This window comes from Idiotropiscis lumnitzeri, chromosome 22 (genome assembly GCF_059441095.1).
Source record: "Idiotropiscis lumnitzeri isolate Australia: NSW breed Sydney's pygmy pipehorse chromosome 22, RoL_Ilum_1.0, whole genome shotgun sequence".
Classification (NCBI taxonomy): Eukaryota; Metazoa; Chordata; class Actinopteri; order Syngnathiformes; family Syngnathidae; genus Idiotropiscis; species Idiotropiscis lumnitzeri.
In genome coordinates, this window is record NC_142412.1 from 82,501 (window position 1) to 92,500 (window position 10,000).

General features: G+C 60.3%; 1 non-coding gene across 1 annotated transcript in view; it reads left to right on the forward strand.

Moving 5' to 3' along the window:
- Nucleotides 1-9,706: 9,706 nt before the first annotated feature.
- LOC148316099 (18S ribosomal RNA) overlaps nt 9,707-10,000 on the forward strand; it is a 1,933-nt gene continuing 1,639 nt past the window's right edge. Inside the window, exon 1 of the ribosomal RNA XR_015840362.1 lies at nt 9,707-10,000. This exon is cut by the window's right edge and continues 1,639 nt beyond it. This is a non-coding gene — a ribosomal RNA (18S ribosomal RNA).

Consider the following 10,000-nt stretch of genomic DNA (forward strand, 5'->3'; position numbering starts at 1 on the left):
CCCTAAGTCTACCCTCATGGAAGCTCCGGAGGAGGAGGGCGGGCGTGTGTCACACTTGGCCCGAATAGGAGCACCTTCCCCGGGCACAGACGGTGCCAAGCGGCCCCTAAGTTTGCCCAAATGGAAGCTCCGGAGTAGGAGTGCATGCTGCCTGACAGTGAAGCCGAATATGAGCACCTTCCCCGGGCACAGGCGGTGCCAAGCGGCCCCTAAGTCTACCCTCATGGAAGCTCCGGAGGAGGAGTGCGGGCGTGTGTCACACTTGGCCCGAATAGGAGCACCTTCCCCGGGCACAGACGGTGCCAAGCGGCCCCTAAGTTTGCCCAAATGGAAGCTCCGGAGGAGGAGTGCATGCTGCCTGACAGTGAAGCCGAATATGAGCACCTTCCCCGGGCACAGGCGGTGCCAAGCGGCCCCTAAGTTTGCCCTAATGGAAGCTCCGGAGGAGGAGTGCGGGCGTGTGTCACACTTAGCCCGGAGAGGAGCACCTTCCCCGGGCACAGGCGGTGCCAAGCGGCCCCTAAGTTTGCCCTAATGGAAGCTCCGGACAGTGAAGCCGAATATGAGCACCTTCCCCGGGCACAGGCGGTGCCAAGTGGCCCCTAAGTCTACCCTCATGGAAGCTCCGGAGGAGGAGGGCGGGCGTGTGTCACACTTAGCCCGAATAGGAGCACCTTCCCCGGGCACAGACGGTGCCAAGCGGCCCCTAAGTTTGCCCAAATGGAAGCTCCGGAGGAGGAGTGCATGCTGCATGACAGTGAAGCCGAATAGGAGCACCTTCCCCGGGCACAGGCGGTGCCAAGCGGCCCCTAAGTTTGCCCTTATGGAAGCTCCGGAGGAGGAGTGCATGCTGTGTGACAGTGAAGCCGAATAGGAGCACCTTCCCCGGGCACAGACGGTGCCAAGCGGCCCCTAAGTTTGCCCTAATGGAAGCTCCGGAGGAGGAGTGCGGGCGTCTGTCACACTTAGCCCGAATAGGAGCACCTTCCCCGGGCACGGGAGGTGCCAAGCGGCCCCTAAGTCTACCCTCATGGAATCTCCGGAGGAGGAGGGCGGGCGTGTGTCACACTTGGCCCGAATAGGAGCACCTTCCCCGGGCACAGACGGTGCCAAGCGGCCCCTAAGTTTGCCCTTATGGAAGCTCCGGAGGAGGAGTGCATGCTGTGTGACAGTGAAGCCGAATAGGAGCACCTTCCCCGGGCACAGACGGTGCCAAGCGGCCCCTAAGTTTGCCCTTATGGAAGCTCCGGAGGAGGAGTGCATGCTGTGTGACAGTGAAGCCGAATAGGAGCACCTTCCCCGGGCACAGACGGTGCCAAGCGGCCCCTAAGTTTGCCCTTATGGAAGCTCCGGAGGAGGAGTGCATGCTGTGTGACAGTGAAGCCGAATAGGAGCACCTTCCCCGGGCACAGACGGTGCCAAGCGGCCCTTAAGTCTACCCTCATGGAAGCTCCGGAGGAGGGCGGGCGTGTGTCACACTTGGCCCGAATAGGAGCACCTTCCCCGGGCACAGGCGGTGCCAAGCGGCCCCTAAGTTTGCCCAAATGGAAGCTCCGGAGGAGGAGTGCGGGCGTGTGTCACACTTGGCCCGAATAGGAGCACCTTCCCCGGGCACAGGCGGTGCCAAGCGGCCCCTAAGTTTACCCTCATGGAAACTCCGGAGGAGGAGGGCGGGCGTGTGTCACACTTGGCCCGAATATGAGGACCTTCCCCGGGCACAGGCCGTGCCAAGCGGCCCCTAAGTCTACCCTTATGGAAGCTCCGGAGGAGGAGTGCATGCTGCCTGACAGTGAAGCCGAATAGGAGCACCTTCCCCGGGCACAGACGGTGCCAAGCGGCCCCTAAGTTTGCCCTTATGGAAGCTCCGGAGGAGGAGTGCATGCTGTGTGACAGTGAAGCCGAATAGGAGCACCTTCCCCGGGCACAGACGGTGCCAAGCGGCCCCTAAGTCTACCCTTATGGAAGCTCCGGAGGAGGAGTGCGGGCGTGTGTCACACTTGGCCCGAATAGGAGCACCTTCCCCGGGCACAGACGGTGCCAAGCGGCCCCTAAGTTTGCCCTTATGGAAGCTCCGGAGGAGGAGTGCATGCTGTGTGACAGTGAAGCCGAATAGGAGCACCTTCCCCGTGCACAGGCGGTGCCAAGCGGCCCCTAAGTTTGCCCTTATGGAAGCTCCGGAGGAGGAGTGCGGGCGTGTGTCACACTTGGCCCGAATAGGAGCACCTTCCCCGGGCACAGACGGTGCCAAGCGGCCCCTAAGTTTGCCCAAATGGAAGCTCCGGAGGAGGAGTGCATGCTGCCTGACAGTGAAGCCGAATATGAGCACCTTCCCCGGGCACAGGCGGTGCCAAGCGGCCCCTAAGTTTGCCCTAATGGAAGCTCCGGAGGAGGAGTGCGGGCGTGTGTCACACTTAGCCCGGAGAGGAGCACCTTCCCCGGGCACAGGCGGTGCCAAGCGGCCCCTAAGTTTGCCCTAATGGAAGCTCCGGACAGTGAAGCCGAATATGAGCACCTTCCCCGGGCACAGGCGGTGCCAAGTGGCCCCTAAGTCTACCCTCATGGAAGCTCCGGAGGAGGAGGGCGGGCGTGTGTCACACTTAGCCCGAATAGGAGCACCTTCCCCGGGCACAGACGGTGCCAAGCGGCCCCTAAGTTTGCCCAAATGGAAGCTCCGGAGGAGGAGTGCATGCTGCATGACAGTGAAGCCGAATAGGAGCACCTTCCCCGGGCACAGGCGGTGCCAAGCGGCCCCTAAGTTTGCCCTTATGGAAGCTCCGGAGGAGGAGTGCATGCTGTGTGACAGTGAAGCCGAATAGGAGCACCTTCCCCGGGCACAGACGGTGCCAAGCGGCCCCTAAGTTTGCCCTAATGGAAGCTCCGGAGGAGGAGTGCGGGCGTCTGTCACACTTAGCCCGAATAGGAGCACCTTCCCCGGGCACGGGAGGTGCCAAGCGGCCCCTAAGTCTACCCTCATGGAATCTCCGGAGGAGGAGGGCGGGCGTGTGTCACACTTGGCCCGAATAGGAGCACCTTCCCCGGGCACAGACGGTGCCAAGCGGCCCCTAAGTTTGCCCTTATGGAAGCTCCGGAGGAGGAGTGCATGCTGTGTGACAGTGAAGCCGAATAGGAGCACCTTCCCCGGGCACAGACGGTGCCAAGCGGCCCCTAAGTTTGCCCTTATGGAAGCTCCGGAGGAGGAGTGCATGCTGTGTGACAGTGAAGCCGAATAGGAGCACCTTCCCCGGGCACAGACGGTGCCAAGCGGCCCCTAAGTTTGCCCTTATGGAAGCTCCGGAGGAGGAGTGCATGCTGTGTGACAGTGAAGCCGAATAGGAGCACCTTCCCCGGGCACAGACGGTGCCAAGCGGCCCTTAAGTCTACCCTCATGGAAGCTCCGGAGGAGGGCGGGCGTGTGTCACACTTGGCCCGAATAGGAGCACCTTCCCCGGGCACAGGCGGTGCCAAGCGGCCCCTAAGTTTGCCCAAATGGAAGCTCCGGAGGAGGAGTGCGGGCGTGTGTCACACTTGGCCCGAATAGGAGCACCTTCCCCGGGCACAGGCGGTGCCAAGCGGCCCCTAAGTCGGTAAAGGTTGAAATAAGTAAATAAATACAAAAAGGACGAGGGGGGGGAAAAAAAAGGCAAAAACGTATAAAATTCCCCCATTCATTTCAATGGGCTCGGCCGAATTGGGCTTGCGGGACCGCCGAGGGCACGCCGGAGGGCGGTTGAGTCGGTAAAAGTTGAAATAAATGAATAAATACAAAAAGGACGAGGGGGGGGAAAAAAAAGGCAAAAACGTATAAAATTCCCCCATTCATTTCAATGGGCTCGGCCGAATTGGGCTTGCGGGACCGCCGAGGGCACGCCGGAGGGCGGTTGAGTCGGTAAAAGTTGAAATAAATGAATAAATACAAAAAGGACGAGGGGGGGGAAAAAAAAGGCAAAAACGTATAAAATTCCCCCATTCATTTCAATGGGCTCGGCCGAATTGGGCTTGCGGGACCGCCGAGGGCACGCCGGAGGGCGGTTGAGTCGGTAAAAGTTGAAATAAATGAATAAATACAAAAAGGACGAGGGGGGGGGAAAAAAAGGCAAAAACGTATAAAATTCCCCCATTCATTTCAATGGGCTCGGCCGAATTGGGCTTGCGGGACCGCCGAGGGCACGCCGGAGGGCGGTTGAGTCGGTAAAAGTTGAAATAAATGAATAAATACAAAAAGGACGAGGGGGGGGAAAAAAAAGGCAAAAACGTATAAAATTCCCCCATTCATTTCAATGGGCTCGGCCGAATTGGGCTTGCGGGACCGCCGAGGGCACGCCGGAGGGCGGTTGAGTCGGTAAAAGTTGAAATAAATGAATAAATACAAAAAGGACGAGGGGGGGGGAAAAAAAGGCAAAAACGTATAAAATTCCCCCATTCATTTCAATGGGCTCGGCCGAATTGGGCTTGCGGGACCGCCGAGGGCACGCCGGAGGGCGGTTGAGTCGGTAAAAGTTGAAATAAATGAATAAATACAAAAAGAACGAGGGGGGGAAAAAAAGGCAAAAACGTATAAAATTCCCCCATTCATTTCAATGGGCTCGGCTAAAATGGGCCTGCAGTACTGCCGAGAGGCCGCCGGAGGACGCCCTAGTAGGCAAACGTTGATCCCCACACACGAGGGGTCAGTTAGGCGACCAGGGGTAGCGTTTAGGCGACCAGGGGTAGCGTTTAGGTGACCAGGGGAAGCGTTTAGGCGACCAGGGGTAGCGTTTAGGTGACCAGGGGTAGCGTTTAGGCGACCAGGGGTAGCGTTTAGGCGACCAGGGGTAGCGTTTAGGCGACCAGGGGTAGCGTTTAGGCGACCAGGGGTAGCTTTTAGGCGACCAGGGGTAGCTTTTAGGCGACCAGGGGTAGCGTTTAGGCGACCAGGGGCGTTGCAGTTCCGCCGAATTGCATTAGGGGCGCTGCAGTAGGCAAACGTTCTTCCCCCCTAGTCAGAGGGTCATTTGCCTACTTCCCAGGTTTACCCGGGTTTTCCAAAACACCTGGGGCACATTTTCAGGGATCACGTTTTTAGAAACAAAAATATTCATAATTTCTTCTAAGTCCCCTTTCCAGCGGGGAACTTTGAAACATTGTATCCGACCACTGAAGGCTGTTGGCGGGCACGGCGCGGCAAACAGCCCGCACTCAGGCATGGAGCTCCGGGGAAAGTTGCCTAATTTCTTCTAAGTCCCCTTTCCAGCGGGGAACTTTGAAACATTGTATCCGACCGTGGAAGGCTGTTGGCGGGCACGGCGCGGCTCATAGCCGGCCCTCGGGCACGGAGCTCCGGGTGAATTTTCACAAATTTCTTCTAAGTCCCCTTTCCAGCGGGGAACTTTGAAACATTGTATCCGACCGTGGAAGGCTGTTGGCGGGCACGGCGCGGCTCATAGCCGGCCCTCGGGCACGGAGCTCCGGGTGAATTTTCACAAATTTCTTCTAAGTCCCCTTTCCAGCGGGGAACTTTGAAACATTGTATCCGACCAAAGGAAGGCTGTTGGCGGGCGCGGCGCGGCGCATAGCCGGCCCTCGGGCACGGAGCTCCGGGTGAATTTTCACAAATTTCTTCTAAGTCCCCTTTCCAGCGGGGAACTTTGAAACATTGTATCCGACCGTGGAAGGCTGTTGGCGGGCACGGCGCGGCTCATAGCCGGCCCTCGGGCACGGAGCTCCGGGTGAATTTTCACAAATTTCTTCTAAGTCCCCTTTCCAGCGGGGAACTTTGAAACATTGTATCCGACCGTGGAAGGCTGTTGGCGGGCACGGCGCGGCTCATAGCCGGCCCTCAGGCACGGAGCTCCGGGTGAATTTTCACAAATTTCTTCTAAGTCCCCTTTCCAGCGGGGAACTTTGAAACATTGTATCCGACCGTGGAAGGCTGTTGGCGGGCACGGCGCGGCTCATAGCCGGCCCTCGGGCACGGAGCTCCGGGTGAATTTTACAAATTTCTTCTAAGTCCCCTTTCCAGCGGGGAACTTTGAAACATTGTATCCGACCAAAGGAAGGCTGTTGGCGGGCGCGGCGCGGCTCATAGCCGGCCCTCGGGCACGGAGCTCCGGGTGAATTTTACAAATATCTTCTAAGTCCCCTTTCCAGCGGGGAACTTTGAAACATTGTATCCGACCGTGGAAGGCTGTTGGCGGGCACGGCGCGGCTCATAGCCGGCCCTCGGGCACGGAGCTCCGGGTGAATTTTCACAAATTTCTTCTAAGTCCCCTTTCCAGCGGGGAACTTTGAAACATTGTATCCGACCGTGGAAGGCTGTTGGCGGGCACGGCGCGGCTCATAGCCGGCCCTCAGGCACGGAGCTCCGGGGGAATTTGCCTCATTTCTTCTAAGTCCCCTTTCCAGCGGGGACCTTTCAAACATTGTATCCGACCAAAGTAAGGCTGTTGGCGGATGCGGCGCGGCTCACAGCCCGCCCTCAGGCACGGAGCTCCGGGGAAATTTGCCTCATTTCTTCTAAGTCCCCTTTCCAGCGGGGAACTTTGAAACATTGTATCCGACCAAAGGAAGGCTGTTGGCGGGCGCGGCGCGGCTCACAGCCCGCCCTCAGGCACGGAGCTCCGGGGAAATTTGCCTCATTTCTTCTAAGTCCCCTTTCCAGCGGGGAACTTTGAAACATTGTATCCGACCAAAGGAAGGCTGTTGGCGGGCACGGCGCGGCTCATAGCCGGCCCTCGGGCACGGAGCTCCGGGTGAATTTGCCTCATTTCTTCTAAGTCCCCTTTCCAGCGGGGAACTTTGAAACATTGTATCCGACCACTGAAGGCTGTTGGCGGGCGCGGCGCGGCTCACAGCCCGCCCTCAGGCACGGAGCTCCGGGGGAATTTGCCTCATTTCTTCTAAGTCCCCTTTCCAGCGGGGACCTTTCAAACATTGTATCCGACCACTGAAGGCTGTTGGCGGACGCGGCGCGGCTCACAGCCCGCCCTCAGGCACGGAGCTCCGGGGAAATTTGCCTCATTTCTTCTAAGTCCCCTTTCCAGCGGGGAACTTTGAAACATTGTATCCGACCACTGAAGGCTGTTGGCGGGCGCGGCGCGGCTCACAGCCCGCCCTCAGGCACGGAGCTCCGGGGAAATTTGCCTCATTTCTTCTAAGTCCCCTTTCCAGCGGGGACCTTTCAAACATTGTATCCGACCACTGAAGGCTGTTGGCGGACGCGGCGCGGCTCACAGCCCGCCCTCAGGCACGGAGCTCCGGGGAAATTTGCCTCATTTCTTCTAAGTCCCCTTTCCAGCGGGGACCTTTCAAACATTGTATCCGACCACTGAAGGCTGTTGGCGGACGCGGCGCGGCTCACAGCCCGCCCTCAGGCACGGAGCTCCGGGGGAATTTGCCCCCTCATTTCTTCTAAGTCCCCTTTAGGCGACCAGGGGTTGACAATTTAGGTGACCAGGGGTTGACAATTTAGGCGACCAGGGGTGACTTTTAGGCGACCAGGGGTGAGGTTTAGGCGACCAGGGGTGAGGTTTAGGCGACCAGGGGTAGCGTTTAGGCGACCAGGGGCGTTGCAGTTCCGCCGAATTGCATTAGGGGCGCTGCAGTAGGCAAACGTTTTTACCCCTAGTCAGAGGGTCATTTGCCTACTTCCCAGGTTTACCCGGGTTTTCCAAAACACCTGGGGCACATTTTTAGGAACCACGTTTTTAGTAACAAAAATTCTTCTATGTCCACCTCCGTGAAAGAAATTGCCCAATGGTTCCCGCGGAAGAGAGCTGCCAGGCGGACGCATACTGCAATAACGGCCGCCCTGGCGCTCTGGTGGATGTTATCCTCGAAATTTCTTCTATGTGCCCATTCCAGCGGGCAACTTGCGAACAATGGTGTCCGACCATGGAAGGCTGTTGGCGGACGCGGCGCGGCTCACAGCCCGCCCTCAGGCACGGAGCTCCGGGGGAATTTTCCCCTCATTTCTTCTAAGTCCCCATTCCAGCGGGGAGCTTGCAAACGTGGTATCCGACCACTGAAGGCTGTTGGCGGGCACGGCCCCACCAGCGCAACACGGCACTTCCTATGACTCGGGTCCGACGCAGGAGGAGCGGTCCTCCCGGCCCCGCCACACGGCACTTCCTATGACTCGGGTCCGACGCAGGAGGAGCGGTCCTCCCGGCCCCGCCACACGGCACTTCCTATGACTCGGGTCCGACGCAGGAGGAGCGGTCCTCCCGGCCCCGCCACACGGCACTTCCCATGACTCGGGTCCGACGCAGGAGGAGCGGTCCTCCCGGCCCCACCACCGCCACACGGCACTTCCCATGACCCGGGTCCGACGCAGGAGGAGCGGTCCTCCCGGCCCCACCGCAACACACACAACCACTGACCGATTGGCAATCATGACCCGCCATCGGAGGGCCCCTGCCGGCCCCGGCCTCGCGCCGGGGTGTTCGGGTGGACGGTTCCTTCGGCCTGCGGGTCGACCTCTGAGCGTTGGCCGGCACCGCAGCACCGCAGCACACACATAACCACTGACCGATTGGCAATCATGACCCGCCATCGGAGGGCCCCTGCCGGCCCCGGCCTCGCGCCGGGGTGTTCGGGTGGACGGTTCCTTCGGCCTGCGGGTCGACCTCTGAGCGTTGGCCGGCACCGCAGCACACACACAACCACTGACCGATTGGCAATCATGACCCGCCATCGGAGGGCCCCTGCCGGCCCCGGCCTCGCGCCGGGGTGTTCGGGTGGACGGTTCCTTCGGCCTGCGGGTCGACCTCTGAGCGTTGGCCGGCACCGCAGCACACACATAACCACTGACCGATTGGCAATCATGACCCGCCATCGGAGGGCCCCTGCCGGCCCCGGCCTCGCGCCGGGGTGTTCGGGTGGACGGTTCCTTCGGCCTGCGGGTCGACCTCTGCGCGTTGGCCGGCACTTCCCTACCGTTACCCACCCCACCCCTGGGGTTGTGACAAAACGGCACTTCCTATGACTCGGGGTCCGACGCAGGAGGAGCGGTCCTCCCGGCCCATCTCGCACCCACACCCTGACATATACTGCACCACACCAACCACTGACCGATTGGCAAGCATGACCCGCCATCGGAGGGCCCCTGCCGGCCCCGGCCTCGCGCCGGGGTGTTCGGGTGGACGGTTCCTTCGGCCTGCGGATCGACCTCTAGCGCACCAACCAGCGCGAAACCGCTTTCGTCGCGAGACCGAGACGACCCTGTCGCGTGCCCGTCGGCCACACGGGCCCAGAGATGTCCTACACGGGAGTTCCGCCGCGCTCGCGGGTGCCCCGCCACGAGAGGGGTGCGGGAGCCCAGGCCCGCGTCAGCCGAGCGGTCCTTTCCGAAAAAGCATGTTTCTCAAACCCTACCGGCGTCTGTCAGAAGACGCCGCCTCCGAGTGCGTGTTGCGGTCGCGGGCGTGCGGGCGGCTCCGGCTCCCTCCCGCGACTGACCGCCACGCGGTAACGCGGCCTCTACGGACCGAGTACATACCGAGGCCCAGCCGACTTCCTCACCGCGCACGGGGGCTGAATCGGTAACGGAAATTTCGGTAGCCCACGTCCGAAAAAAATGAGAGAGAAAAAACAACGAGGGAGGCTGGGGTGCCGCCGGGGGTAACCCCGCGGGAGGCCGTCTCCCGCGGGCGCCGCCCGGTCCCCGCGCCCGGCTCCCCGCTCAGCTCCGGTTCCAATGCAAGAAACACAGACCGCCGGACGCGAGGGCTACCTGGTTGATCCTGCCAGTAGCATATGCTTGTCTCAAAGATTAAGCCATGCAAGTCTAAGTACACACGGTTCCGATACAGTGAAACTGCGAATGGCTCATTAAATCAGTTATGGTTCCTTTGATCGCTCCACCGTTACTTGGATAACTGTGGCAATTCTAGAGCTAATACATGCAAACGAGCGCCGACCCGTCTCCGCGGGGACGCGCGCATTTATCAGACCCAAAACCCACGCGGGTTCGGTTTGCCGCGGTGCAGCGGGCCCGCCGGCTTTCACAGCCGGCGGGCTGTCG